This window comes from Hydra vulgaris, chromosome 02 (assembly GCF_038396675.1).
Source record: "Hydra vulgaris chromosome 02, alternate assembly HydraT2T_AEP".
Classification (NCBI taxonomy): domain Eukaryota; kingdom Metazoa; phylum Cnidaria; class Hydrozoa; order Anthoathecata; family Hydridae; genus Hydra; species Hydra vulgaris.
In genome coordinates, this window is record NC_088921.1 from 19,253,130 (window position 1) to 19,261,043 (window position 7,914).

Below are 7,914 nucleotides of genomic sequence, written 5' to 3' on the forward strand. Positions count from 1 at the left end.
GCAATCATAGCATACATTTTTTGGAAATGTTATTATAGGCAGGGGCAGATTTTAGAATAGACCATTGTAAATTAAAATTTTTATTTTTTTCTTTTAAATCCCAAATATATTTTGACAGCATAGTCTCTTTTGAATATTTTTTGTGTTTAAACGATTGTTTGTGGCTGGCATAACGTTTTTTCCATTCCCCCTCGGTTAAGCCAATATATTGTTTATCAGGGTTGTTTTGTGAGGAAACAATGCACTTGTAAATTACATTTTTCGAAAGGCATTTTCCATTTAGAGGGCAATCTATTTTTTGTTTACAATTACAATAATCAGTGTTTTTTTTTTTATTAATTAACGCGTAGTTGTGGCCTTTTATAATTCTTTCTAAATTTTTTGTACAACTATAACTTACTTTAATGGTATTTCTGTTAAAAATCTTATGTAATTTATTAGAGGGAGGAAAATGTTTGTCTACTAATTTTAGAAAAATTTTACCTATATTTGTTGAAACATTTTTGCTGTTGAACCAAATTATGTTTCTATTTCTATTACGCTTTTTTGCAATTTTCTTTTCAAATTTTAGCTCGAAATTTTGAAAGCCACTTTTTTTAAGGGCATCTTCATAAACGCGTTTAGAGGAGTTAAAAATATTATCATTAGAAGAGTTTTGGTTTAGCCTATTGTTAATTGAAATTGGAATTTGTTTTAGAATTTGAGGGGGATGGTTCGAATTTACATTAACATACAATAATTCGTCATTAGGTTTTTTGTAGGGCTTATAGGAACTTTCTGAGAGGTTAAATGTGACATCAAGAAAATTCACTATTTTTAAATTTATATTTATTTCAATTAGGAAGCCAATATTTTTAAAAACTTTAATAATATCTTTTCTAATTTTTTTCGAGTTGTGGCCCTGATTTTTTATGCATTATTATTAAACCGTCGTCGCGATGAAGACCTAATTGATTAATTTGGATTATTTTAGCTAGGGTATTTAAAATATATAAACCTACAAATTCGCAAATTTCTGCTCCGTCGTAACTTCCCATTGTTACATCAAAGCATTCGTGCGTGGTTTTTTTCTTCCACGTTTCCTTATCAAAATAGAGTAAATTTTTTCTGCTGTGCTTAATTATACGGATAGTGTCCTCAGTAATTTCTAAATGGGATTTTCCAAATTCTATTGTTTTATCTAAAATTTCTGCTGTAATTGAGGGGTAAAAATCAATAATATCAAATTGTATAAATGTCCATTCATTTTTATTGTTAATTTTAGAAAACCAATCTATAACATCAGTGGTATTTTTCCACTGATGTAAACCTAATTTTTTCCGAATAGAGTTATTAATTTTGTCTAGTTTTATTTTACTAACGTGCCCTAGTTCACTTTTTGAAGGTACTAGTAGCCTACAAGGGAGTTTATTTTGAAAATTTGGTTTGTGATCTTTTAGCGAAACAAACGCTTGCGCTGGTGCAACTGATTCAATTCTCGCATCTAAATTAATATTTTTGGCGATGTTTTGAGATATATATATATATATATATATATATATATATATATATATATATATATATATATATATATATATATATATATATATATATATATATATATGTGTATATATATATATATATATATATATATATATATATATATATATATATATTATATATATATATATATATATATATATATATCGTGTTGTAGATAGTAGTGCATTTAGCAAGCAATGGTTTGCTAAACCTTCAAATGTTTATATATGTTCAGCATACTTTATCACTGGTGGGTTACTTTTAATAAATACCAATTGTGCAAGTCAACTCGCGAGTATCCGATATCTGAGTTGAAATAGACATTTCATATGAGTTCGAGATATCTATTATCTTGAAGATGAAACAAACTCGCGGAAACGGGGAACTTACTTATAAAATGTTAATCCCCATGTTGCGGTTCTTAATGTTAAAAATATTAGGATCTCACAAAGTTTCCTTAAAATAAATTTAAAAAATACTAACGTCAAAATTTAAAATTATCTGGTTAACTTTTTGCTAAACTTACATCACAATCTCTAGCAAGCTGTGGCCATGATGCAATAAAAATCATCCCCATGTAAAAAAAATAATTGTGGAAATAGAAAAAAAGAATGTGACAAGAAAAGTAAATTATCAAATTTTTTTTTTTAAGAAAAATAGTTGAAATTCCGTAGAAATGGTGAATCCTGATTTTGGAAATTTTAGTAAAACATTGTAACAGATTATTTGGAGTAATTTTTTTTGGATAAATAAAAATGAGTGCAACCAAATAAAACTATTAAAAAAAATTAGAATATATTATTGCAATCAGGATTTAAATTTGAAATCTATCATTATAAAATTAACGAAAAATAGACTAAAATAACTGCTATTTCCAAAGTTCGAATTATGAAACTATTTAAACTATTTTGTGCAAGACTTTATTTTAATTAATGATTTGCAATATATATATATATATATATATATATATATATATATATATATATATATATATATATATATATATATATATATATCCGAAAATAAAAATTCCGGAAACAGAAAAACTTATTTTCAGGGAATACAAATTTATGAACAAGTGTTGCTTTTTCAATATAATGTTGGTAATGTAGCTAAAAAAGAGAAAAAGAAATTGCTACGAGTATTCAAAACAAACAAGCGCCAAAAAAAAAAAAATAGATAAAAGGAAAAAAAATGTGCTTATGTTTCTGTTTTACAAACGTCCGTAATTAAATCTGCGCATCTGTAATGACTGCGCATCTGTAATGACTGCGCATCTGTAATGACTGACAAAAAAAATGTTTTCATAAAATGAAAATACTAATAATATTTATGTAAATAATTTTTATTTTTTAGTTCGACTTTTAGTAAAGTTTATTTATCAAAAAAGAAATAATATTATTGTTTTCTCTAACAACGCAGTTTTATCAATTTTCAGTTAAAAATTTCCCTAAATAACTATATTTATGGTAATAGAGTTTAAATGTATTTATTTTTTAACAACTCATTTTTTCGTCCATGAAAAAAATTTTTTGGTTAAAAAATTTTTTTTAAATAACCTAATCCAACTTAAGATTTAATAAAGTGCATGGAATACAATAAATATTTTCTATTCAATAAATTAAAAGAGTTCTTTATAAAATATGCATTAAGAAACATCTTACCGCATGTTATTATGAATCTGTATGATTCAATGGAAGCGAAGTTGACTCGATTTTGTGAAGCAATGTTTTAAGCACTCTATTATTTTATTTACGTGTTAAAAAAGCAAAAAAAATGTTTTAATCTCTTTTTTTTTAGAATGCCCTTAATGTAAGCGAAGCAGATGAAATAAAAAATCAATGCAGAAAATAATGGGAGTAAATAACAAACCATTTCACAAGTCTTCTTCGCACGAAGCAATTAAAGAATATCGGTTTGTATTTAACGAGCTTAAAAATATTTCAGAAAGGCTGAACAGCCTTGCAACTGATTTTAAACAGCTAGACAATAACGTTAGTATTGTTTATGAAGCAAACCGAGTGCTTCAAAAAGACCCGGTCAGCCATTCTATTAAAAGAGATATAGTACAAAGCGAAAATGATGCAAGTGCCGTTTTTTTAAAGAGTCGTAGCACTGATAGCTCCAGCGATTATGCATTTCAACTAGTTAATATTAAAGACGAAAAAATTTATCAGAGTTTTAAGCAAAATAATAATGCAAAGCAAAATTTTTACTCGTCAAGCAGAACTACGCAGCACTCATGTAAAACTCACGATTGTGAAAATAACAAGATGATTGTAAAGGGAAACATAAACAAAATATTTGACTATGAGAAAGTTTTTGAAAACGAGGTTATTCAAAACAAAATTCCAAATTGTTCGCACCACCATTGTCACGTAGATAAAAAGATTAAAAAAAAAGTGAAAGATTACCCTCATACTTCACCTGCTGAGAGTATAATCACAAATGATGATGCCTCCTTTAAAGAAAGTAAAACAAGTTCAGCAAAGATGTTTGATTTTTGCGATTTTGACAGCAGTGGAAACTTAAAAATTGAAATGACCGACTACAACAATAAACGTGTTTATCGAAAAGAAGAAAAACCATATATTGTTAATTGCAAAGACTTTCAGCTTATAGTTTTACCAAAAAACAAATAAAAATCATTGAAGCATAATTTGCAGAATTCTTAGACTTTGAAAAACAAATTAGTAATTAGTCTTTTAATCTATAACAATAATAATAATATTATTCGTCACAAAAAAAATTAACTTGTCAATTTTTAGGCGCACTTTTTTCAACAAGAAAATAAATAAATATAATTTATGATTTTAATACGCACTTTTGTCATTAAGTAATTGAATTTATATTTTAACTTCGACTGTTAGATCTTTAGATCATTTTGTGTATTCTTCCAGTTCATCGCTACTTTCATTGTTTTCGTAAAGGGCAGACGTTTCTTCCTCGTCTGCTCCTGTGCAATATTTACACATTCCGTAACTTTTTAAACATTGACGAACTACGCAAAATACAAGTATAACAACGACAATTACAGCTAGCCACACCAATCCGCCAGTTAATAATTGTGTTTGTATTTCTGTTAATGCGTTTACAATGCCAACAATTAAGAAAAAAAAAGTAAGTATTACTCGAAAACTAATAACTATCATTACTTTTTCCGCCATTTTTACTTTAGTCAAATTTTCGCATTATTTTGCGATTTTTTTCGAAAGGTGAAACGAAGCTTTGATTTTTTTAAAACTATTCCTGTGCAATAGCTTCGTTTTTGAGAATTAAAAATTACGCGACTGGAAAGAAAAAAAAAATATGACAATCAATAATTTAATAATAATAAGTTAATCTAATAATTAAATATCCACTTTGAATATCTTAAATTGGTTTTAAATAACATAAATTTTAAATTTAGTTTTTGTCTAACAAACTCTTTATGACATAATACACTCAAAATTTAAATTATTTGAGCATTTCCTCAATTATTACTAATCAAGAAAAGTGAATGTTAGAGGCGTCCTTTAAATTAAACGATAACAGAGCGAACAGTTTTAACCCGTCAACTATAGAAACTCAATGTACTTAAGGATGGTTATTATTTCTTGTAGATTAAAATGTATTACTCGCTATCGCAATAGAACAAAAGAAACTATTCGAGTAATTCGGTTCATATCTGGAACGCATTTTGTATCATTTAAAAGCAACGACTGCCGATGCGATTTTGACATAAAAAAAGAAGTGAACTAATTTTTGTGAACTATTTATCAAAAGAAGGATTTTAAAATCGGATTTCCAAATAATCTTTTTTTTATATTAGCGCTTTCTTTATTTATTTCAAAAATCTTTAACGAAACATTTTTTGTACTACTTTTAAATCTTTACGATATTTTTATGAGACCCAGGTTTCGATATTAAAAAAAGTTTTTTGTTTATAAAATTTGGTAAATAAAATATTAGGGGCTTAAATCTAAATTTAAGAAATCGACCTGACTGAGAAATAAGGATTGCAGATTTGAAGAATAGTTTAAAAAGCAGATGTAGAAAAATAAAAAAAACTCTGAGGACCGTTCAGTTAAAGATAAATCAATTTTAGACATTTCATACTTTAACTATAGGTTAAAAGACATAAATAACAAGAAAATTTATTCATAAAATTAATTAATCTTTAATTATTTCAATCGGAATATCTGTAGAACTTTTTATTTTTTCTAAACTAACTCGGTTCGAGTATTTCAAATAATCAAGTTGAACTACATTACCGCTTATCCATAATTTTTAATGCAGGAATTTTTTGAAGATTTTCAAGACATTTGATCCAACATGACGCTATATAGTGATTGTTTTTTGTGATAGAAGTAGATCGAAAGTGGGTTAATCTTTTTAAAGAGTCCTTATTCTCTAAATCAAAAAACACTACAACAGTGTTTGTTTCGTTGCACCATTTTCCTTCTACTAAATAATCTGCTATATTCTCAAGCATCGATTGATACTCCCACGGATATTGCTCTATCATAGTAAAATAAATGACATGATTTTTATACGATTGTTTAATAGAAGAATACAAATGATAGAGTTTAGATTCTTTTATTTGGGAGTCATTTTCCTTATTGTTTAGAATTTGTTTAGATTGGATTCTTATTATATAATTAAGAATTATTATATAATTAAGATTATGATTTGAAGTGAGATTTGTAAATTCTTTAAAAGGATGGAAAAAGGCTTCTTCTTTTTCGGTATTACATGAACGCCCTGAAAATAATCTAAATTGTTCTCCAGAGTTTCTAATTAAACTATGGTAATAAATACCAAAACACTTTCTTTCGCTCATTGATTTGATGTTTCCTTCTAAGTATATGTTTGTATAAATCGAATGTAAAAATGTTGTAATTAGTAACCTCAATATAACAACAGGTTTTCTGAAATCATCACCTAGGTAAAGTATTTATTGTATTTCTGATAACTGTGTAAGAAGTGTGCAAATAAAGTGGAAAGGTTGATGCTCCTGAAACCATCTAGTTATAACTAGCAAACTCTTCCGATGATCACCTGAGTTTTTAAGCTCACAGTAAAAAGAATCAGAAATTATTTGCTGAACAATTGGTTTTACCCACTTTTCTAAATGGAATGGAATTTGTTTCTGTAGATTTTTATACGATTAGAAATGTCATGTAATGGCTCATTAACCAATACTTCATAATCAACTAAGTTTGAGCTATCAAAACATTCAAATGATTTGGTACACATCAGAGCTGGAAGACGCTGAATCCCATGCAGTTTATTAACAAGAATGCCATTTTAAATTTTTTTTATTTGAGGTTACTGTAAAGTGTAAATTTCTTCCAACAAGCTCACTTATAATGTCACTTTTAGATAAAATTTTATATAAATAGATCTTTCCACTTTTAAAGTTATCTTTTGATAAGTTTTTTTGAAATATTTTTTCAACTCTCTGTTTTAAACTCAATGTCTTACATTGAAATGAGTGTGAATACTTTTTAGCTGTTGGAGCAAATAGACTACATCCATGACATGGAAAATTTCCGTCTTTATTTTGTCCAGATTCGAACTGTGAAGCTGGATGGTCACCTTTAAAGATTCTTAAAATATCAAAAATTTCTATATTATCATTTGCTATTATTGGATATTTTAGAGAGATTATATCTTCAATTCGAAAATATGAGTAGTCGAGTTGTTCGTCATTTGAAGGACACAGTGCTAGTATATATAAAAAAGGTTTTTCTACTTTTGCCTAAATATTGATTTTTTTTCTCCATATTTTTTATAGTACTCATCATTATTAAAAAAAATTGCTTTGTCATACATTACTGATATCAACATCAATATATGACCATGGCTGGATAGTGAAGATCCATCATGCCAAAACATCAAATGTCTGGTACGCTCAACTTTTTTATTATTTTCTCAAGTGCAAAACACTTCTATTATCATAATCATCATTTCTTTTTAAACTGTCTACTATTGTTTCCTTGCTTAGGTCTAAATACTCCTGATCAGTTCTGAACCTCATAAAAGCCTTATGGTTCTTAAGCATATCTGCTCTGATATCATTGATACTTAATTTTCTGTCATAAACCAAAAACTCTTCTGTAACTAAATTGTTGTTTTCACAAAATGCTTTTGTAAAAGTTTTTGGAACAATCAATTTTCCAATTCTATATTTTCCTTTTTCAATATCTTGCTCCAACTTTTCTTTCAGTACTTTATTAGAAACCTGTTGGTATAGAAATACTTTTGCAACCTGCTATATCTAACCTAAAATGAACATGCCACATTTATTATCTCATTAAAATTGTAGGCTCATTCAAAAACTAAAATGGATATATATTGATCATTCAAAGTATGTTAAGCCATAGTTAATTTTTATTATATTTTTTATTT